This window comes from Numida meleagris, chromosome 4 (genome assembly GCF_002078875.1).
Source record: "Numida meleagris isolate 19003 breed g44 Domestic line chromosome 4, NumMel1.0, whole genome shotgun sequence".
Taxonomy (NCBI): domain Eukaryota; kingdom Metazoa; phylum Chordata; class Aves; order Galliformes; family Numididae; genus Numida; species Numida meleagris.
Window position 1 is genome coordinate 32,713,695 of NC_034412.1, and position 25,025 is coordinate 32,738,719.

General features: G+C 36.6%; 1 long non-coding RNA gene across 2 annotated transcripts in view; it reads right to left on the reverse strand.

Annotated features, from left to right (window-relative positions):
* The window catches only part of LOC110397708, a 55,214-nt gene that overhangs the window by 12,166 nt on the left and 18,023 nt on the right, over positions 1–25,025 (reverse strand). Inside the window, exons 3-4 of one of the 2 annotated variants that reach the window (XR_002437937.1) lie at positions 11,325–11,441; positions 9,540–9,592 (exon numbers count right to left, since the gene is read on the reverse strand). This is a non-coding gene — a long non-coding RNA (uncharacterized LOC110397708). The remainder of the gene's footprint in view (positions 1–9,539; positions 9,593–11,324; positions 11,442–25,025) is intronic. The other variant, XR_002437936.1, reaches the window with a different exon arrangement.

Sequence of the window (25,025 nt, forward strand, 5' to 3'; positions counted from 1 at the left end):
ATAAGGCATTACTTGTCAGCAGTTCCTTCAGCTTTTGAGATAAATAGAGGGAGAATGCGTATAATTATATTCCTCAGGCAAATGAGGGACTCGGAATATTCACCAGAGCATGGCAGAGACAGGTACTGTACATGCTATATCGTGCTTCTCGGCTCTAGATCTCAGTTCTGTTTTCTCATAATTCGGTTATGCCATTCTAGGGTATCTGGCAACAGCTCTGCCAAGACCGGTGAACTGCATCCTTCTTTAACAAGAGGAAGAAACACCTTCTGAAGTGAGATTAGATTACTGTTTTTAAATATATAGCAGCCTGCATTCTTCACTAACCAGCTGTGCATACACACACACACACAAATGCAAACACAGTAGGAGTTTTGCAAATAGTGCAGCTGGATATCATCAAGGGAACACAAAAACAATCTCTAGCTGCCTTACATTTTATCAGCCATCTAGACAGTTACATCATTCCTGCAACTGGCCACATGCAAACATTGTTACCTGCTTCTTGGCAATGCAGTAATACTCGATACTGGCTACAGACTTCCCCAACTTATTTTTCAAAACTGTGCACAGGCAGATGCAGAGAGAGATGTGCAGGAATGTAAGATGAGCGTACATAAATGAAAAGCAGAGGATGGCAGCAGTGTTATTAGTTTCTGGGTATAAGGAAATGGCTGCTCTCAGTACATCTATTTAAAACATCTATTTAGAACGCTGAATAGGAATTACTTTAAAGAAGGTCACTGTGTTGTTCTAAGACACATCAAGGACAGCAAAAGTAATCCTCATTTGTTAAAATAAACTTTAGATGGGAAACTACTAACCATACACAGTGTTATTAACATACATTATTTCAGTGCGTGAAAAGCAATGAAAATTATTGCAAGGAAAACTTAAACAATGAATCTGACACATTAGACCAAGTCTTTTAACTACCGGGATAGAATTTATCTTTACATAAGACCCACTGAGCATCATCAGATATCAGTCCAGAAGCTGCATTTTGTGTCTTTAAAAGCATTGATTATTTCCAGAAACAAGATGTGCATTGCTGAGAGGAGGGGATGCCATTCAGAGAGACCTAGACAGGCTCCAGTGGGGGACCCAGGTGAATGTCATGAGGTTCAGCAAATCCAAGTGCAAGTCCTTGCACCTGGGTCATGACAACTCCCACTATCAATACAAACCAGAGGATTAAAGGAGAGAGCATATCCCCCCTGAAAAGGACTTTGGGGGTACTGGTGGATCACAATCGGGACACGAGCCAGCAGTGTGCCCTCACAGCCCAGTAAGGCCACCTGTATCCCCGGCCACACCAAAAGAAGGTTGATCAGCAGGTCGAGGGAGGTGATCCTGCCTCTGTACTCTGCACCGGTGAGGCCTCACCTAGAGAACTGCTTCCAGATGTGGAGTCTTCAGTACAGGACCTGTTGGAGCATGTCTAGAGGAAGCCCACTAAAATGATCTGAGGGATGGAACACCTCCCCCAGGAGGACAGGCTGAGAGAGCTGGGGCTGTTTAGCCTGGAGAAGAGAAGGCTGTGGGGAAACTTGACAGTGGCCTTTCAGCATGTAAAGGGAGGCTGTAAGAAAGCAGAAGACACACACTTTAACAGGCTCTGTTGTGGTAGGATGAGGGGAAATGGTTTCAAACAGAAATAGAGGGTTTAGATTGGATATAAGGAAAAGATTTTTTTTACGATAAGGGCATTGAAGTGCTGGAGCATATGGCCCAGAGAGGTGGTGGATGCTCCATCTCTGGAGATATTTGAGGTCACTCTGGATGGGGCTCTGAGTGACCTGATCTAGCTGCAGGTGTCCCTGTGCGTTGCAGGGGAGATGACTTACATGACCTTTAAAGGTCCCTTCCAACTCAAACGATTCTATCACGATCTAGTGAATGCTTTTCACACAGGTGCTTACCTTTGAGACTTGAAGGCAGAGCCTAAATAAACTTCCTGCTGTAAAACTGGATGTCTATATATGTGTATATATGTGTGTGTGTGTGTGTGTTATATATGCATGTGAAGAATTAAACAAACAGTCCTGTCCTCCAGTTTACGAGAGAATTTGAATAATTCTCTCTGGGTTTTTCACCTATTCTATCATGCTTTGCCACACAGGGAAAGGACAACGCTTCATGCTTATTAACATACTTTCCAGTTTCATAGCCTTCCTTCAGCTTTAAACCTCACGTTTTCATGTTTTTATTCAGACTTCAGCAGTATCAGTTCTTTCTGTCCCTAACCCAATGCCTAAGAGCATTCTCTGATGTTCATGAAAATGTAGACAGTCACTCAGTCCACCATTCAGTCTCTTTTCTTCATTTTACCTTCTCAGCTATGACATCTAACCTTGTCCTGAATTTGTCCCTTATGTGTTCCTTTCTCCAAACCAGATTTTACGTCTCTCGCTTTAATGGCTGCTTCCCAATAAAACTATATGTTCTCATTTCCCTTAGTATTTATGAAGTTAACTTTTCTGTAAGTCTTAATCTAGCAAACTGTTTTTATTTTTTCTTAAAAACGTCTTGCGTAATTGCCTTGTTTTGTTCCCGTGCAAGTGGCTCATCTTCAAAAAACATTGTAAGATGATATTTACCTGCCCTTGCTAATAGTCAGCTTCCTTTGCCTATCACCAGATTTTATCATATATTTCTTAAGACAGCTGATACCAAATTTACTGGTAATATTATTCACAAATATAATACTGTCCAAACTGATAAATATCTCTGGCACTTTCCTTTGGCTATATTATTTTTGTAGAATATGACTTAAAAAATGTGGTTTATTTTTTGTTTTCCCGATGTGATTTATAGACATGATATATCTTTCAAATACTTCCTCAAAAATTACCTCTGCTTTACAGCCTACAAAATGCTACTTGTTAACTACGTTGAGGGCAGTGATGGACTGTAACATTAATTGCCTTTCTTATTTCTCTTTTTTTTTTCCTAATTAAACTCCCCATTGCCCTCTTTCTAGCTTTAAATGAAAAAAAAAAAATCCTAACATCACATAACTGATGGTTATTTCAGTTCTTCCCTTACGCATTTCAACATTGTTTCTGTATTTCTCACCAATCCGTCTTTTGCACCTTCTAAGACTCAAAATATGCTGGACCAAACGTTGTTTTTTCCCTGCTTGTTTGCGCAGCTATCGCAATTGTTATCTAAATCTGAGGGAGGCTGTTGAATGCCGCTATCATATAGAGGCAACATCTTTTCAGTAGTTCCCTGTTGTCAATTAGGCTAACAACTACTCTGCTTTCCCCCCCGTTTTTTTTAAGACTATGGGAGGGAATTGAAGGGCAAGAAAAGAGGAGGACTTACCAGTTTTATTGTAGGATAAAACACACCTTTAGTTTGTATTTGGGTTGGTTGTGTATCTCTTTAGTCTGAATCACTTGACAAGACAAATTGTTTGGGTGATCTGCACGAGGGTTTGTAGAGGGATGAACTGAACTGCTGTCCGAGAACAGGATTAATTTATCTGAGAATTTCCAATATATATGCAAATTTCAACACAGTCATTTCCAACATGTAAATGGGAACATGTACATAGAAACATGCAATTTCTAATCTTCTGACAGTAATTTGGGGCTGTCCTTCAAACTGATCCCAGAGTTTTGACATTACTTCCAGACCCGTATATATATTAAAAGTAGTTTTGACCCAACATGGGAAGGTAGCAATGCAGAAATGCAAGAATCAGAAAAAATCCTATCATGTTCAGAACATTTTTGCTTTGAGGCATAGGTATGAAGTACAGTAAAATTACCAGCATGTTCCACCCACAAGAACTAACAACAACAAAAACTGAAAGAACCTCTACAACTTAGAGCCCATTAAATTCTAAAATGTGATTATACTCTCTATTTGAGCAGGGGGCTCAGCAGGAGGAACAGTGCCAAAACAACACCCTACTCCCACTCCTGCGCTGCTGCTGAATTCATGAATATTGCGGAAACGTTTTATCCTGATAAAAAAAGAGAAGGAACGGATCAAATAAAAGCATAGAGTAGGAAAAACAGTCCTCTAAGCCATGCACAGTGGGAGGAGAAAAATATAGAGAAAGAGAAGACTAGAGAATGTTTGAGATTGGAATGACATGATTTCCTTCTGTCATTATTAAAATTCATTATTTTTAAAGTAGCACATTTATACAGCTGTTTCTTGAGTCAAGCATGTAAAAAATGGGGGAAGGTTGTCTTTGAATTATCTATTCCTGAACATTAAATCAACTGTATTTATTGCTCTTTCTGTGGCAGGTGTGACTGGATCTAAAAGTGAAGAGTGCCACCATCAGGATGACTGAACAAATGGAAGCAATTTTTTTTTGAAGGTTGCTTGTTGCCACCTTTCCCAACTTCACTGGCAAAAATATTCTCCACAGATTTATTACCTAATCTTATCTTAGCACTTAACCAAGGAGGAGTGATGGGGTTATTGACAGGAGGTAGAGATATCCCTGAAACCTCACGCTCCATTTGTTCTCCCTGTGTCACGAGTGCTCTGCGCTGTTTTTCCACTCTTTCTTTCGCACAGTGATGTATTAACTTATTCTTGTCCCCACTGCTACCTTTAAAAAAAAAAAAAAGGCAATTTTTATTTAGTTTAGTCTTTGCACAGTAGTTAATTTGGTTTCATTTACTGATAATCAGGAGAATACTAATTGTATGCCAAGAGCTACCTTAGCCTCTGAATTAGCAATACAGAATCTTTAAGGTTGCAAAAGACCTTTAAGATCATCTAGTCCATCCATCAACCCATCACCACCACATGCCCACTAACCCGTGTCCCTCAGTGCCACATCCGCGCATTTCTTGAAAAATTCCCAGGGTCAGTGACTTCTCCACTTCCCTGGGCAGTCTGTTCCACTAATATATTGGAAGATCTCAACAACTATGGCAGTCTCATTCTTTTTGAACGTATAGGCATACAAACATGTTTTATTCTTTCACAGAATAATACTTTAAACAGATCATTCAAATAAGTGAATTTCATTAAAAAGTTCATTAAAAGTGAAGCATACTGCGACAAGCTGAGTAACAAACTAAATCTTGCCTTAGGCAACCAGCAGAATTTATTTACTTTTGGTTCCTTTATCTTCCAACCCAGTAGTGTCAGACTATGATGGATGAAGTGAAAAGAGTTTCTATACCAAAATTTGAATTCTCAGTAAATTGCTGACATTTGGTGTCATTCCAAATTAGAAATAGGCTATCACTAGTGATCAGTTTATTCCATGAATTTAGTCGTTTTGACTGCCTGTAAATTATTTGTGAATTGGTTTTGATTTTTCACATGCATTTGTTTGTAATTGATTTTTATTTGAGACACTGTTTGCTTGGAGAAATGCTCAACTTCCTTGCTTCTACGAGAACATTCTTGCAAATGAAACCTATCTTTCAAATGCTTTATGACTGGACGGTAGAGAAAGGTCACTGATCACAGCAAACACTGCAGCCAAAGCACATTTTCTTTGCAAGAACATATAAAATAACATTACACTTCATTTATGTAATTCTAATTCAGATATCTATTTTGCTTCTATCAGTATCTTTCAGATCTGTCAGCTTGCCGGATACTACCTGACAACATAAGCAAAGAGAAAAATTAAAGGATACATTAAAAAAGCATGCCCTTTTTTGGTTTATTCCTTCCTTCCCAATGCCAAGAGGATTGTCTTTCCAAATTTTTTTTCAACAGAGAGAGACTATAAAGAAACACAGAAGCAGTAAAAATCTCCATATCATCTTTCTGCTGTTCCTCTATTGTTCAATCCTTGTCTCCTTGTGTTGCTTTTTTTTTTCCTAAAGAGTAGGATTCCCTCTCATTTCATCTTATAAATCCCATGCTTCTCGCTTATTACCAAAAATATAAGAAGAAAGACAGACTAAACAAAACTGTGTTCTTATTTGTTATTTAGACAGGTACATTAACACAAGGAATTTTCCTGCAATGCCGGGAAAGTGAACTTGATCATCAGGCAAATTCTGGCAGAAGATTTCCCTCTACTTTCTGCGCCTTACCTGAACCAATCCTTTTCCATATTTATTGCAGGACCTTTCATTCAACAGGGTCTTGCATACTGATGTACTATCTTTATTTCATGATATTCCCCAAACAGAATTCATATTCAACATTTCTAATTGTGTTCATTAGGGGAAATAGTCCCAGAGTAAATCTTAACTCCCCTACCCTTAATGCAGATGAAAACACTTTGGAATATCCTCCCCCCACCCCAGTCCAGAAGTCAGATTGAGAATCAAAAAATAAGCTGCTCATAAGCGGTAAAAGATGTCAGAAATCTCAGGAGACCTTTATCTCCCAGGAAGAGACAGGTCTGCATCAAAAGTAATTCTATTTAAAATGGACTTTAGTTTGTGGAGATCTCATGAGCGCTTCTCTAATCAAAATGGAGTAATTGTTCCACGAAGGCAGCATTTGTAAAGAATATACATTTCAATGCAGCTGAGCTTGAGAGGGAAGATTAAAATGATTTCAGGAAGGGATATGCATGATTCAACACTGAGTAAAGGAATAATCTTTAGAGAACACAGAAAAGTGGCTCTCCTCAGAAGTATAATTTCTGCAGTGTGCAAAATGCATTAACATGAGAAAAGAGAGTTGTGATAAGGTTCCATAATATTGAAGCTACGTTATTGGTCTATTGTTTGTTTGTTCTGGTGTTCTTTTTGCAACACCAGTATTTACTGCCCCGTGATTTGCATTGTACGTCAATATGCATGCATCATTTTAGGGCTTCCATGAATCACGTTCCTCCTTTCATTTTTCAGGTGCCAGAGTGTTAGCTGGACTTGTGCTGCCTCCATTCAAGGCTGACAAAATCAGCAATGATAGAGTCACTCTTCTTTTTCTGTGGATGCACAAAATGTCTTTGCTAATTAAAAATCATCTATCATTCTTCGTGTACTTAAGACACTGATGCAATTTTCATCCCTGTGAAAACTGCAACCCTTACAACACCCCTCTGACAGAGAGGAACACTACTATTTTGATTTTACAAATATGGCATCACAACAGACAGATAAAATGACTTCTCCAGGATTGTGCAGTAAGTCTATAGCAAACAATGGAATTACCAGACATTTCAAAGCTTTGTGCTAGCACTATAACTACTTGATCAAACATTTGTATTCTTTTCAAGAACACACTGCATCCTAAATAGAGAAGTGACACAACACCTTAAAGGAAAAAAAAAAAAGACACCTAAAGAACACATTTCAAATCTGTATATAACACTGTGCTTGCATATAATGTTATGCCTACCATACAATTTTCCTGAGTATATTTCTGAAGCTTTAGGAGTATCAAATATGAAACAAATTAGACAGGTACTAGAGTTTTTTTTTCCTCCCATATAAAAAATATAAATGATGAAAACAACAAGAAAAAAACATGGCAAGTCTTCAGCAAAGTAAAGAATTACCTGAGTTTTCAAAGCTTCAGGCTAGCAGTACGACTACTGGACTAAATATTCATCTCCTTCTAAAAAACCTTCAGCATCCTGAACAGAGAAGTGATGATAAGCTACTGCAAATTTGAAAGCAAGTAGGACCGTTGTTACATTACTTACCTGCATGATAAGTGGAAACTGTAAGGCGTAATATTTTCACATATTTAAAACAGCGCTTTGTCAGAGTTATACATATGTGATATTAAGGTAGGAAAAACAGAAGGAAAAAGAAGAATCTTACATGATTTTTATTAACAATTCTGTTTTGTTCCTCTCTTGTTTAAAGAGAAAAGAGATAAAACTTCAAGTTATTATTATAACGTAAAGGTGATAATGTTGATTATCCAACTCAATTTCACTTAATACCATTAATACCTTTGGTTTTTAAAAAAAAAATAAAACTTTTTTTTTTTTTAAACAAACTTTAGGAATATTTCAAAAGTCTGCAAGAGTGGACCATTTCATAAAACTGGGTAAAATTTCTTTTCCTCACTCTAAAATATAAGGAACAGAACATTTCAGAGCTCATTTCCAACAGATAGCTTTATAAATAGAAAGGGAATGGGACAAGCAGTTTTAGTGGGAGAACATGGTTTCTTCCTTTAGCATGAGAGCTGTTACTGAAATAACAGAAGATTGCTAAGCTGGAAATATGGGAAGAGGATGGATAAAATGCACGGTTCTCTTTCAAACTCTGGGATGGCTGCAGCATCAGAGAGGGGAAAAGGAGAAGCAAAAAGAAGAGAAAATCACTGCAGATGTTTGGAGGCCAGATTCAGAGTCAGTTTCATTCTGAGCCTCCTTTTTTGTCAGAACTTTGACAATCATTTTTTAATTTGACAGTCACATTTGCACATCAAGGCAAAATGTTTGCTTTACACGTTTAGCTCACTACTACAGTTTATTGATGTTCATGTTTCAGTGAATTTCTTAACATTATGTTAATTCAAATTGCTATGATTTATAGTCTTTTGATATTATTTTTTTATGTTCTGTTCTCGGGTTTAAGAGCATATCTTTAAGAAGAAAGAAGTGAAAGGTTCTGTGAGTAAGATAGCTTACTAGCATATTTATGTTGTGTGTTTTTTACCCCCCTCCCCCTGAAAATAAATAAAAGAACAATACAAAACCATCTCAACAGTCTTAGAAAAAAAAAAACGGATTGATTTTTTAAAAAATTGGCAATTTGGTAATGGTACTTGACTCTTGCTAAGGTGCCTTATTGGCTGCTCTCTGAAGCGTCTCTCCCCAAATTCTTGCTCAATGAATATATAATCATTTACATCAAAAGATACTCACTTTACTGTCTTCTGCTGAAATTATCTACGAGGGAACTTCCATAAAAAATTTAACATAGAAAGGCAGTCTCCAAGGTCAACATAATCTTGTCAGATTTTATAATCAATTAATAAAACTTAATTTTAAAAATGTTAGAGAAACCCTCCAGGATACCCACTATTGTGCAAATCACTCCTTAGGGATATTGGAAAATGATGTTCAGGTCCCTGCTACCCATCAATCAGGTAGACTGCTTTGAAACTGTATCTCTCATAGTGAAGGGAAGCGTTCTTTGCCACTGTCATTTGAGTATAGATTTCTCTTTCTGGCCACATAAGAAAAGTGGTATCAAGAAGGAGATGAATACTTGACTCACCTGCCTTGTGCTCACTGTTCAGTGCAGTGTTGTATAGAGTAACTGTGCTATAGAAAACGTAGGAAGCATTTGTTGCTGTTTCTTTTTTTTTATTCTGTTCTTAAGAGGATTCTTTCTACAGGTCTCTAATCTGCGTCATGCACAAGCCAAAATTCCTAACACAGAACTGGATAACAGACACAAGTGACAAATTAAGACAGCAAGGAAAATTTGAAACTCATTTCTTAGGGAATAACCATCAAGAAGAATTAAAAGCACACCTTTATCTTTCTGTTATCAGTTCCATTCGCTTCTAAATAGATAAAGGCAGCTGAATGACATGAATATCTGAGTCTGTACGCTTTCTCTGCTACCAAAATACAACTTATCAAAAAGAAAAGTTACGGACCTCAAAGTTACTATTACCTGAGTGAACGACAACATTCTTTTAGTTTTCTTGGCTCTCTTGCTGTGGTCTGCTGTTAACAAATTAAGAAAAGAAAACAACGAAGACACTTCTCAAGTGTGAGAATTGTTGAATTTTCAACTTCAAAAAACAACCCTAACGTATTTCAGAAGCGGTATCAATATTACAGTCTGAAACTAGAACTTTACTATCTCTTTTTTTCAGGTCTGGCATGAGACTCAGCATATCAGAAAGATTTGCCCGAGTCCAAGTGAGTTTCAACCCGATATCAGTCAGTTAAAGCCTCGCTGCTTGCTTCAACAGGTTTGGTTTCTACGCCTGTTGTAATGCACAGTATGTCTCCAAAGCCTCTTATTGAAAAATCCATTTTCACTGAGGTAAAATGTTTTTTCTTAATAGCAAACTTTGCAAAACTGCACTGAGTTGTGCTATATATAATTGAAACTATATATTTCCTTTCAGTTTTCCTCATGGCAGCAGAAACATACCTCATCACTGTAATTAAGTCACTATAAATATACATTGATTAGTCTGAAACCTGTGGTCTGATATAAAATCCCGGCGTTACTATGTTCCAAACATAGCTTTGACATATTACTTACTATTACAGTATTGTACTACAGCAAGACAGTAAACTATTCAGTATAGTACTCTCAGGGGAATGGGGGAGGGAAGAGAGAAAAAAACAAAAACTTGAAACCGTATCCTCTGTAGTATCAATTTTAGTAAAATGGTTTAGTGCTTTCTGTAAAGGGCTAAAATATTCCCATGTTTTGTTTTGGCTGTGAGAGTCGGACTTTTTGTCCATCTAAACTACAGAGGTTAAATCTACAGCAGAGCTTGCAACCAAGCACTTTTTAAAATAGTTGTTCTGTGGATTGACAGAATCTTGGAGATGTAAAATGCAGAGATCTGTATAGCTGGCAACAAAATAATGTGGGCAGAGTCTTATCACGTATATCATGGAATTGCAAATCCAGAATTTGTGTGCTTTGTCTGAAGGTTTTAGCAGGCTCTTACTGTCTTACTGTAAAATGGGCATGAAAATCTTGTTTCCTTCTGATAATTAATGAACAAATCAGTGTTACTCCTTTTTATTTTCTTAATCCAACCTCACTGATTTCGCAACATTATTTTCATTTTTTCTCAGCAACAACAACAAAAGTTTATTTCTTTAAAATTCAATATCTATAAGAAAGTTCAGAGCCTCACTGCTGGGCAACATTGCAGAGATGAAGTTGAAGGATGATCTTCCTCAGTCTGACCCATGCTTCAGAGCTCTTGACTCATTATGAAATTGGTGATTTAGCTATTGTATTGTGTTGTATGTATTAGCATACGACTGTTCCATAACTTCATAATCTCACCAGCAAGTGACTCTTACTTGCAGGTATCTCTGACAACATGGTCCATTAAAAATACAAAATTTATCACTCGGGTTAATTTGCTTTAAAGTTATATCAAATAGAAAGGAAAACACTGTGCCGTAATTATCAAAGAGCTCACTGTACTGTGTGGTCAACACTGACAATCAGTAGCTGCTTGCAAATAGTCCTTTTTTTTTTAATAATCTGAACTTTAATAAGAGCTAATTTTCCTCTTCTTCAAGATTTGCAAAAAGTGATTTTAAAAGCGGACAGATCTCGTAATGCTCCTGGATGTCATTCTGTCATCATCCAGAAGAGAGGACAGGCTGGCTGGTTGCTTAACTTTAGCACTTCAAAGTAACTCTTGGCAAGGTGGGATAAACAGATCAATGCTGTACATTTTAGATCTCCACTTACCAAAACTTGACTTGATTCTTTTCATCCTCTTCTTTGTCTTCTGTTGGAAGCAGTCATCTGAGGAATTGCCTGGGGACATGAGTTTCTTCTGCAGTCATTGGCATTGGGAAGGGTTATCTACATGATAAGAAGAGCTACATGTGAGATTTAGGATCATAGCCAAGACGTGCTGCAGTAAAATCATGTTCAGTCTAATGTAGATTTCAAAGAATGATAGAGAGGTTGGAAGGAACAGTAGGTCAGGTCAACTGTAGCTCCAGCTAGCTCAGAATTGGAAAACTCCAGGGATACAAAATCCCAAACTGTCTTCAGCAATGTGGTCTCCACAGCTTTTGGAGGACTGTATCACTCTCCTACAGTAAAATAATATTTTCCTTATATCCGGCATAACAAAGAATTTGTATCTATCATCTGCATCAACTATGAGTTTGAGGCTGATCTATCTGCAGACATTTTCATATTTGTCAGTGGTTTCACCGGCTTCTGTCCCGATCAAGCCTGTGTACCAATTTTACCATCCCCATTTTGGTAATCTGGACACAGAAAATTTGAATTAGAGGCAATTCATTGAACTATGGTCATAATGCTGGCTTTGGTTTGCGGGAAACATGAAGCCCGGGATTCTAAAACTGATTTCTAAAATGAGTATCTCAAGCCATACATTTTGTGGATTAGCAGAGGAAGACTGACTTTGTTATGACTCTAAATATTTTCATTTTTTCACTTGTAGCATCCAATTTCATGTGTTATGTTTGAAAAAAAAAAACTCATTGCTCACTATGTAATTCAGCAAAAGTAGCATAATTATATGCTTTTAAAGCTGTGTATTATTGTGCCTAAATGCTAGGACAAAGATTGTTTAAAATGCTCTCTATAATGCTGTAGGGTTATTTTTTGGCTTCAGTGAAGGAACTGCCAGAGACACAGTTAAACATCCAAAGATTTGAGTGTAATGTAGTTAAAAGTTGTGTGACTTTAATTCTAGAAATGAATTAAATTCACAACAATACCTGAAAAGCAATTAAATTTAGCCCTTAGTACTCCGCTTATTTTCACCTTTTTTCAGCACTCGATGTTTATGCAAATATGATGTCCCAGTGTCAGATTTGAATTTCTGGCCTTCTAACTCACAAATCTCACTATTTAGCACTCACTTAATATCTACAGTAATAATGTAAGTAGTATAATGCATACTGATAATACACTAATACAATAACTTAAAAGTTTATCAATATTGGACACTTATTATGCACAGCTGTTTCTGCGAATTAGGACATAGCAACCTTAACCAAGTCTCTTAAAACTTACACACAACTCCACAGAACTGGAACTGACAATATAAGAAACAGGAATGAGGAGTCAGAGAATTAAACAGCTAGCTTAAAAGAACTAGGATTGATAACATTTCAAGAATGATATTTTTCTTACATTAATATGAATACAGAAAAATGTTAATTTAATGCAGTAAAATTGCATCCATACAACTGAACACTACATCTTATTTCCAGACTCTCTGGAACTCCGGAACCTCATTTAGACAAACCCCACTGTCGCTTTCAACCTTCAAAGGCAATTTACTTGAATACCACATAAATAACTTGGAGTTCTTATGGGAAGAAATAATAAACTTGTTTCATTAGCATGAACATTAAAACTTTTACTTCATTTTTTGGACAAATTAAGTAACAACTTTGTAAAAAAAAAAAATCTACAAAAAATATTTTCTCTAAATAAACCACTACTAACATTCTCATATATGAGCAAGTAAGCTTTTGTTTGGTGTTTTTTTATGCTGCTGAGCTGTTGCAAACCTTTCTGGCGCAGATTTATTTTAAGTCTGCTAACGGTATATAGTTTCTGAAACTTACTGAAATACTTCAGGTTACAGGGTGCTGTATAAATATATGTAGTATGCTTAAAAATATTTTTTCCTGTTGGTGACTGCATGTATATATCCAAACGTCAAGCAGAGACTGCACTGGGAATTTTGAAATACTGGTGTGATTAAGTCACTAACATCACAGTGGTTATTGAATATACATGTATCAGGGAAGACAACTGAGACCAGAGATGACCTCAAAATGAAATTCCAATCAGTTCATTGCAGCTCTTTCTGGGAAACAATGAGATCCTGTTATTTTGATCAATACTGTCATTTGCAATATAAGCATACACTTTAGTGAACTATTCTAAGGCTGTTTATACTTACAGATTAAGATTCACAGTCTATTTTCCTTTAAAGCCCATTTAAGGAGTATCGGTTGCATGTGAGGTCTTTATGCTTTTTATTCAACTATGCATTTCCATTTCTTTTTTTCTTTGGTCGAACTGATCACGTGTTGATACGGCCTCCTATTGCAGCAGAAGAGCCAGCCATGCTCTTTGAAAAGATCAGCCATAGAGGGACAAAGAGGAATGATAGAAAAGGTTTTGCAAAATAATTTTGAATCATTTCTGTCTTACGAATACTTTGCACTTCTTGAAAACCCCAGAAATGCCACTATACTCATTCCCATCAAAGTGTTTGTGAAGAAAATGCTAAACTTGACTCAAGAAATCAATTTTCCTTCTCTTCTTTCCCCCATGAAAATAAATAAACTATTTGCCCACCTTAAACAAGAGATGTGTCTTCTCTTAGAAGGGTGCCTAGCAAAATGTTCAGTTCCAAATCTGATTATTTTTTTTCTTTTTTTTCCGTGGAAGAAAAGCACCTTCAAAAGTTAAGTGAAAATGCTTTAAACTCGTACTTTAAATAGAACATACTCATCCATTGTGAGAATGTGTGCAGGTAGCTACAAGATTCTGCTTCCCGGAAAACCTTCAACACTGCCGCCAGACCTTGCAATTAGTTGATCTGAAGAGCTCAGTTTCGCAAGAGTTCTCAGACCACAGCTACCAAAGCTATCCCTCTGTTTATTTGTTATTGAGTGGAGATGCTTTTTATATAGCATCTTAATGTTGAAGCCTTCTCTAAATATGAGAGCTCTGTATGCACATAATTCCTCTGCCTGAGACCTCCTAATCCTGTTTATCCCATCTGTTCAGAGAATCCTAATTATCTTCAGCAAAGTGGGAAACATCCTGCCTTTATTTCTGCTGAACGTGTTCCATTTTACTTAAAAGAATTCAAGATCTTCTGGCCAAAGATTACCAGCATTAACTTGGCTATTGAACCAGTAAGAATTGTCTTGATGCCTAGCACTTGTTTGAATAGTAACTTATCTATTCACACACTGTCTACTACACATGAAAATATATGAAGGAATTGGAACTTGGGTTTTTTTCAAATTAAAACTTTTTCACAAGGTAGGAGTTGCATCTGAAAGTGGTGACATCTAATTCGTGCAGATTACACAGGTGGCATTCGGGCATTCTGGAACGCATGATTACATCACTAGGTCATCCTCTCCTTGAAGTATTAATTCACGTACATTATTTCTAGGTAGCACTGGCTCATGATGTTCCTGCTAGGCTGTGATTTTTTATGAAGATTAAAAGAAAAAAAAATGTGATGTAATCCTACACTAAGCCCTAAGAGGAACGACAGGGAGCTTGTTTTCTCATCCTCCTTTAAAGTTTTGTGAAACAGCCTTTTTTTCTTTTTTTTTTTTTCATTACTTGTTACTGAGCTGCCATTATTCTAATTCTCAGTACTAGATCTGTAGCAATGTTACTTACGGAGTCTCTTGCAGTTCTGAATTAGGAGTGAAAATCTAGTTGCAAACTGGCAGTACATATTTTTAGGCAGGAATAGATAAGGTTTTTATATGCAAACATCTAAATTTATTTTCCCCAAAATAAGCTTTTACAGCTTTAAACACACAACTTTTCTTCAATTGATGGTTTTATATTTTCTGTGATAGTCACTGACATGTACTGCATTGTCTTAAAGTGGTACTAAATTCTGAGCTTCCAGCATCGACAGGGCAGTCCTAATTTTATACATCAGTGGAATGATAAGAGGGAAATACACTTAAAAATGGGGAGAATAATACTTTGCAAAGTCAAAGTTCCAAGAAGGCAAAAGTAATTACTTCGTTATTCTTCCTGCTCAGCTCACAGTTTGCAACCTGGAGGAGTGAAAAGTCAGTCATTGAATATTGTGTCAACACACGTATCTCATATTTCATTACAACGTTATCCTGCTGTTTGTACATTCTCAGAAGTGGACCTGCTAGAGAAACTTATCATATGAAAATGAGAATGATTTAATAATAGCAGTTGATTTCAATGTGTTCCATATAATTGGTTATCTTTTCTGTAAATCTTTATATAACTTCATCTTGTTAGCACTCAGTTTTCACTTGTAAAGTCATCTTTTTTTTTTTTTTTAACTCCTTTTCTTTTTCTAAAAATAAAGTGTTCTCGACACTCATTTCTTAGCTTTTGGAATTAGAAAACAGAGGAAGAACCCCTTGCATATGCTGATAAATTACAGATGATTTAGAAACTTTGGTTTATTTAAAACTATAATACAGAGAAGTAAAACTAAAGAGAAGTGACATCTCAGCTCTTTTTGATGATTATGAGAGTGTTTATTCTGCCTTCAGTGGGAAAAGTTCTTTTCTCTCCTAAAATTTACCTGAGGATAAGAATTAGAGACCACTGTAAAAACTAAGCTGAAAGCTTCCCTACTGAGGCTAGTTGTGGCAGTTTATGATGTCCCCAGAAGCACTGTCAGAAAAAGAATATTTTGATCATTGATTGAATTGGGCCTTCAGGCAGCCACCGACAGCAGTGACACTGTAGTCACTGGTGTAGCAGATGAATAGAAAGAATTCAGGCCAATGCTAGAACTTAAAAGCAAATGGTTTAAAAAAATCTCACCAAGTATGCTCTTTTTTTTTTTTTTTTTTTAAATTCACACCCCACAAAGTATCACTATCAATCAGAAACTCCCAGATTTTAATCTCAGGTTACACTCAAATTCCATGTGTAATCATTACAGGCTATTCACTTTGCTCACTGTATTTAAGTCTCATTTCCTAAAAGGGGCATGTCAAGAGGTTATTTAATGAAGAGAATTTTGCATCTAAATCAATTGCCTCTGCAGTGACATATTGAGAGAAAATGTATTGAGAGCTTATCACGTACAGCAACAGCACATGTTTTAAAGTGATTAGCAGTCCAGGCAGTGCCTGGTGGCCCCTGGCTCATCGTGTTTCCCAAGACAGTGTTGAAAGTATCTTCCCACTCCTTCTCTATGAACTCCCTTTTCTCTCTAACACTGGAACCATCTCTTCAGTCTGTGCTGCAGTGGACAGGGAGGGCTGTCTTCTCTCCCTGGCAACACTGCTGCTATTGTGAGGGGTTAGCTTCTTCATATGGTCCTGTCAGGACTGCAAGGTTCTCAGGCCTGAAAAGCTACCAAAATGGAATGTTCAGCCTAGCCTTGACTCAGGCTGTTTTGTAACAAAAGTTATAAAATGAACTTCAGCAAATAGTGAATAAATGGTGCAGCTGATGCTATATTCTTTGAGGCCTTACGGTTTGCGTCTTGAGAACATCAGCCACGTACCTAAAGACCACATCATGGACATCTTACACCTTTATTCCTTTTTTTCCCAGTCTTTTAATCTGCTGACTGCTGTACCCAATTGTGTTGGCCTACACTTAGGAAAGTGTTTTCATTACTGAGTAGGAGAAGCAGGGGAATTCAGATGCCTTCTTGAGAGTGTAACAAGATTGTAATGAGAGTCATGGGTCTGTTACCTCTGTCCACTATTTGCATTAATTTAGACTTAGTAACGATTAAATCCGTTTTTCCTCTTCAGTTACTGGACTCTTAAAGCTGTCAACTTGTCCTGGTTCAAAACAGAATTTCTGTAAAACCCTTCTCAAAAGATCACAAGAAATGTTCCTAAGTCAACTTATTGTCATTAAATATTTAATAAGAAGATTCAGTTAAAAAGCCGTGAGTTGGCCACCACTTCATTTAATTAACATTGATTCTGAAAGCACAGTATAAATTCTAGTGCTTTTTTTAATCACTCTTTCTTTATATTTCAGTTGTACTCATTCTAAAAGCTTATATGATTATAATCACCATGCTCAAAGTAAAAGGATTTTTCCCATGCCTTCCATTCCTTAAATTGTTTTTAGATTTCCCAAGGGGCACATATTGTGTAAGATTATGATGATAAAGATTTTAAGGCAATTATGTTTCTTTAGTTGGAAGCTGAAGTTAATGTTTTTGAAGGCTGCGTTCCCAAGAGCCCTGATAAAAACAGAAGCCATGATGCCCTCTTTTACATCTAAGTCTATCAACTGTCAGAAACAAGGCATAAAGGCGACCCTGTCTTTGTGAACCGCAAGTCAATTTTTCACTTAATATATCTGTTTTTGGCCAACTATAAGATGTCTATAGCAGAACATTAACAAACACTGTAATTTGCTGGGGTCAGCCAGGTCTGCAGCTTTGTGACTCCGAACTCTTAAAGTACGCTATCAGCTTTCAAAACCTTATTAGGTTTAACCAATTTCGGCGCCAGCGGCTTCTCGGAATCACCAATACACCTCTAATCAGAAAACCACAAAGAAACCAATCTGCTGCTATCAGAAACCTCAGTACAATTTTGTGTATTAATATTTCAGTCAGCATGTAAGAACACATGCTCCCTGCTGAGCATTACAACCAGGCAAGCTACAGGAACAGTAGAGGCTGATCGTCAGTAAACCTGGCCAGAAAAACTGGCTGCTGTGTCGTCTGGCTGTGGGTTTGGTAACCAGAGAAGGAAAAATGAAATGGGTTATTTGGCTCATGATTAATAAATTCCCATTACTGTCAAGTGAGATGACAGACATAAGTTGCATCTCTTACAGGAACAGAAAATACCTAAAACAGAATCTAAGCTCTACAATTCTATCCTACGGCTGATGTTACAGACTCCTTGTTTTTAATTTCTCTTCCCATCCCTGCTGAAAAGAAATTCATACAGTGTTTCTGACATGTTTCTCACATGTAAATTGTGCATCCTCGCTATGGATTAAGCCATTAATCTACTGAATATTACCATGCAAGCCACAGGAAAGAAAAAGAAAAAAAGAGAACATAGTTTTCCAGTGCTGAGAAACAAGATAACTTGCCTTCCTCCCATCTATTTTCACATTTTTTTTATGGTAGCCCTCCAGGCAGAGGATGGGAGGCAGGTCCAAGAAGAGACAGGAGAGAGTAGGATTCACCCCTTAATTTTGCTGTCCGAGGAAGCACTAAACTTGATGCAGCTATCTTAGAAATGGTGCTCACCTTTTTTCACAGCTGGTAAGTGGTTTTTGTGCTGCTGATATGCCACCATGAAAGGCAGGCCTCACCCTCATGACAGCAGTAGTTATGGCAGCTGTGGTGCAGGCAGAGCATGGCCATCAGAAGCGTGGAGGGCATTGGTGGCTCCTGGCACTGCCCCTTCCCTTCAGCCACTTATGCTGCAGTAATATATATTCAAAAATAATTTAAAAAAATGGAGTCAGTATTTCAGTGCCTCTGTTGTATTTGGTGAAATGTTCTGTGCTTCTGTGAAGCAGTGAGACAAAGCACCAGCTGTTACTTAACCCAGCTTTACCTTGATAGACAATCAACTCTCTGAAAGCTCTCAAACTAAGATGGAAATTTAAAAACTGGAATAAAAAAATACATGTTGGACGGTCTGTCTAATGCTTTAGTGTTTCACACTCTGTCATCTACCATGCTTTTTTGGGCTAGATGGTAGAATTTAGCTGTTATTTGTGTCTGCATATATGAAACCACAAAAACAGCATTAAATGTTTTCCCTGTCTTTTTTTAATTTTCCCTCCTGGGCTGCCTCTTTTCTCTCAGTCTTTATATATATATTTTTTCCTGCTAATTTCCTCTAAGTCATTGCTTAGTGCACGATTTGTTCTTTGAGACTCTAGTAAATAAGCTATCAAAAGAAAATAACTGAGATTTAGACAGAAGCATGCCCATTGGACTTCATAGGCTATAAGATCATACAGATCAACCAAAGCGGTAAAGCAACAATTTCTGCTAGAATCTAAAAGTGTAGCAGTTTATACTGAGAGTTGTGCTAAGTCCAGGGAATCCAAATTCAAGATGTCTCTAGAAGTTGCTAAAGCTTATAAAGCTCTACTTTATTTCTTTATTTATCTATACTGACACCACTGCTATTTTAAAGGGGTTCTTCTGGGCAAATAAAAAATGCATGTTGTATTGTAAGAGCAAAAATTGATAGTACTTTATAGTCTTAAACCACCTGCTAGAGCAAGAGCAGTTCTACCATACCAAAACCTAATTTTTTTTTGAGTAAATGTCTAGTTGTGTCTGAAAGACACTGTTCTGACCAGCAACAACTTCCTATATGCTTTCATATCCTGTTTTACCATTCACTGTCTTTGTGCCAAGATGGTGCATTATGCTTGCTCTTTGTCCTAATATTATTATATGATACAAAGTAGAAAAGTTTTAACAAGAGACAGATTTACCCATATCTAGTAAGATAGTTTAAATTATCTTAAGGAAGTCATCAGGGATTGAGAAGGAGATATTTCTCACAGTCTGCAGGAACAGTTTAAATTCTGAGCTATTACCTAAAAGGTACTAAGTTACCCTTCTCATCACAGACCCTATCCAGTCTTTTGATAAACAGTACACATTCTATATGCTCTCAAAGCGCTATTCAATAACTAAGAGTTTGTGTCAACCAATTCTTTGTATATGCTACCATGTCATCCATGGTAGTATATATACTTTTAATGAACCTACAAAACCACTAATGCCAAAGCAGGTCGTTCAGATGTAGCAGAACAATTATAGAATCATAGAATTTATTGAGTTGGAAGGGTCACCTAGTCAAACTCCCCTACAATGAACAGGGACTCCTACAGCTAGATCAGGTTGTTCAGAGCCTGGTCCAGTCTGACCTTAAATGTCTCCTAGGATGAGGCTTCCACTACCTCTCTCGGCGACCTGTTCCAGTGCCTTACCATACTGCTGTAAAAAAACTTCTTCCTTATATCCAGTTTAAATCTCCTCTCTTTTAATTTGAAACCATTTCCCCTTTTTCTGTCATGACAGACCCTGCTAAAGAGTCTGTCCCCTACCTTCTTATGGCCCCACTCTAGATACTGAAAGAACAATGGAAGACTTTGCACAGCGGAAACCAGTGTGGAGACAGCACCAGGAGACCACGAACTTTGCAGGTCAGAATATGGAGAGAATAGCTGGCATCATGTCCCTCTACCATGTACGCACATAGGTGAGATGATTGCCTTTGGACCTAAGCAGAACTAGTTTTGCCCATTCCTATGCTCAAAGACAAAAGAATGCAAAGAGTAAATATCTGCACATGTAGCATACTTATACCAAATTTGGTACTTATAGTGTCATTATTCAATTTTTATATTTTTTTCATTTGAAAAAAGGAAGTTATAAGAATTAAAGTTTTACAAAGAATTTTGAAGATAAGTGATCAAGATTTAATATTTATTCTATATTTATTGATCCATTCAGAATCTAGTTTGACAATGACTAAATGAGGGATCTTTTAGGCACTGGTTCATAATGTCAAAATGCATAAGTAACACAAAACTTCTGATAAAGAGTGGTGGCACTAGGGAGAGGGGGAGCAACTGTCTAACTCAGCTAATTTGACATTCTTTAACATTCTTACCATTTAGTGAGCAATTTATACTTTATTTATTTATTTAATATATACGAACACAGAAAATAAAGTTTATCCAAAGTGATTTCCTACTCAGAGTAAAAACCTGTTCTGGTAGAGAGAGAAATGTTTAGCAAAACAGTTTTTTAGAAACATTTACTGAACAAAGATGAGATGTAACTTTCAGGAAATACAATGAGAAAGCTGAACAAAGGGAGCCTACTTTAATATTTAGGAGCTTGGAATTGTCTGTCTTATTTCTAATAGCATATATAAAAAGTAAAAATGGATCTTCTGGTGCCATCCTGATTAGTTAGAAAAGTAAGATACTGTAAAGGGAAAGAGAAAGTTAATCTTTAATTCCACAATTATTCCACAGCATTATGAAGATAGCCATCTTAATGTCAATCTGGTGAAAGAGATAAAGCTGTCTTACTGTATTGCAATCTTTGCTCTCTAGAGTGAGGCTGGGCTGGGTGTAGTGGACTATTGCTTCTCACTGAATAAAGCTGAACCACCTTCTAATCTTTTATGCATAGATTTTCATGACAAGATTATGGAAATCCCTAGATCATCCAGTTGTCCAAGGCTGGATCACAGAAATTCTGAGTGAAACAGGCAAGGGACATTACTAGCTATGATGATACTCACAAAACTCATTTCTTGTGTCAGTAATCCAAATACAAGCAAGTAAACCATTTCTTATTGTTTTTTTTTTTTTTTAACCCATCCAAGCTTCCTTATCCCATTTTCTGTAGTGGGACTGCAAGCATGGATTAAAAGATGGGAGAAATAATGAAATGTACGAACTCTCTGATACCTGTTTTCTGGACAAGCTCCTACAGGTCAAATTAATATCTTGAGAGAAATCCTTGTCCATTTCTAATCTGATCAGTATCACTAAAATTATTGTTCTTATGACATAGACTGCTAGAGATGGGGCTAAGGGGAGAGCTCCAGGCAGCGTTCTACCCACCACTATCTCACAGTAATTTCTTGTTTGTATATGCAGAAAATTATCCTGATTTGAAGGTAAGTTAGAAATTAAACCACTTTTTAAAATAGTCCATAGACAGACATCTTTTGCCATGTAAAAAAATACATTTTTTTCTCAATTAAGGAAAACATTTGCATTACTTGTTTAAGCTAGCTAGGAAAGATGCAGTTTTATTGTACTTCCATGTGAATTCAGTCAAAATCTTGTTTTGAATTAAAAGCCTAGGCAAACTTGTTACAATATGGTAAATTCCTTTTTCCCCATTTTTTTTTTTTTTACCCTGTAAGGTCAGCGCATTTAGGTGATTTAGTCTGCCTTTTTCCCTGACAGAGGGAAGGCTGTCATTTTCTTGCTTAGGCTTTGGTCTCCTTTAGGAAATCTGGTTCCTTTCTAACAGCGTTCTCTTCGTTTGCTGCTGGCTTCATCTTCCTAGAACCAGAGGAAGAAATACTGCCTCTTCCATCAAAGTCTCTAAGCCACATTTTTTATATGCATTTCAATTTATTTAACTTTTTTCTTGCCCTCTGCTTCCTTCGGTTTTACCTGGTATCCATTTGCTTCCCCAAATACTCTGGGAGCACTGTTTTTAAAGAACGACAGAGCCTTCTTTCCCTACTGATTAAATACCCCTGCTGCCTCACTAACACGCTTCCAGCACTGCAAAACTGATGATGATCAGTGGAAGTCCTGTAGAGTTGTACAATACTGTTGTTTCTTCAGTTATATTTCTGGAAGCCACATGCTTACCTTTCCAACTTTGTATAGTGATTACAGAATGATAGATTATTATAGTATTTGATTACAAGAATCCTGAGAAACCAGTGATGCTGAAGTAATGCTTTGCTATGGCTTTGTGTAATGCAATTACTAGCTAAAACACAGAATTTGTTGTTGTGTCTTCTGTTATTAGTGTCTTGTGTAGCTTACACAAGCTGAGTCGTAATTCATGGGAAAAAAATTGATATTCTGAAAAAGCACTTTGCATGTGTGGATTTTACAGATATACACTTGATTGAATGTCAAAACTATGTTGGTGTCTAGTTATAGGGACAGAAGTTGGGAGATTAAAGGATTAGTTAGTTGTAAACCTGCCTTTGTAGATTTGTTGAAAATGAAAGAACTGAAAAATAGGTAAGAGCATAGAGTTTTGGGTTCATAAAAACTTTAGTAGCTAATAACTTGATTTTGCATTTCTGGATTTTTATATTATTGGTATCAATAGGCACATAAAAATCTCCTTATATTTGGGAGCATGGAATTACTTAAGCATACATACAAATAAAAAGTAAATATGCCCATGAGTGTGTTGCAAAAATAATGCTTACAGAAACAGAATATCAGTTGCTTTCTGTTGGCTAAAAGATTTGTGGGTAAAAAACAGTCCTTTCATTTAACTCATTTCTAAACACAGCATTTTTTTTCTCCTGTTTAAAAGGACAGAATGCTATTTTGGTGTAATTTATTCAAAAAAATCTGTTTTGTTATTGCTTCTATGAATGGGTTTAGCTCATATAAGATTTAGTTCCAATAACTGTCTTATACACAGTCTGAAAGTTAGGATTTCATACAGATATCTAATTGATAGATATCTAACTTCTATAAAGATGAGATACTTTCATACCCATAATAAGTAAAAGCAATTTCAGGTAACAGAGAGGCACTGTTTTTTTTCTTCCAGTATTTTCTACAAGCTGTCAAAAAGACTATTTAGTGTTTTAAATAACAGTAGGAGGTTAGAATTGAGAAGTTTTTAAGCCATCTTTTTATTTTGAGCGTAAAGCATTTGTCTGGATGGTTTTTGATTCTCAGCCTTGCTTAAAGGTAATCACTTTTAAGATTTCAAATCATATGTCTATACTTAGAGGCAGATTGGAACTTCAAAAAATTTTGAGACTGTAAATACCTACACAGATCTCTAAATATACAAGCTAACAATAGAAATTAGAATAGTCCTCTCCTATCATTTTTTTTTCAAATTCCTCCCTACTCTGCCCCTCCTCCCCATATATTTTTATTTAGTATTGTATAACTCTAAAGCATTCTGAAAGTGCAGAGGTTAAGGTTTTTACTTTGTAATTTTACTGTGTGAAACAGTTCGTCTATGATGTGTAATTTACTGTTTTTTTTAGGATATTGTATTAAAATTATTTTGCACTTGCAGTGCATATGATGTGACTGTACGGCATCTGCTAGGCTGCTTTTCATCATTCATTACGTGACCAAAACTTTTTTCTGATTGGCAAATGTTTTCAAGTGGATACGCTGTTCAAGGGCACTTGGAAACAAACACACAAACAATCCCACAATAAACTCTCAAAAACAACTAAACAAAAGTTTCTTTATAGATAACTTTGTTAGTGTAGTTTCTCATAGTTGCATAAAAAACACAGCCAACTGTCAATTATTTTTTTAAACTGATTTTTCCTGTTTGAACATTCTTACTCCCAAACAACAGCTTTATGCTTTGTTGAGGCTTCCTACGATCTGTTGACTTTCATTCACATCAGGGAAAATAGAGTTGTGTGCAGTACTCCAACAAAATTGTTCAGTATTACTCAGTATAATCTTAAAAGATAATGTAACTAAATTTAGTAGCTGGAAAAAGTCTGAATAATTGCTAGTGGTATCCTGTCAGGGTGAATCAGAAACTCAATACCGGACAGAGCAGTAAGTGTTACTCATTTTTAACACTGCCAGCAGAAATAGCAGAATAAATGGGAAGGTGCAGTGCTGTGAGTTATCCACTTAATTGGCACCTCATAAAGCTGACCTTTACGTTTTAAAAGCATAAATGTATATATTCTGTACACATCAAGAAGAGAAATAACAAAACTGATAGACCGGGCTCCTCATTGTAAAAAATACATAATCCATTCTGCACTGACAAATAATTTCTGGAGATTCTGGAGGCCATCCAAAATCCATTTTGGTATTTGCAGACAAACTGCTGACACTTGAATGATCAGCTATTTAAGGTCACAATTTAAAGGAGAGTGCTCTACCTGTTCCAAATGAAATTTCATGTTTGAAAAGGAGTTTAAAGTACAGCTACATGTGCAGGATCTGGAA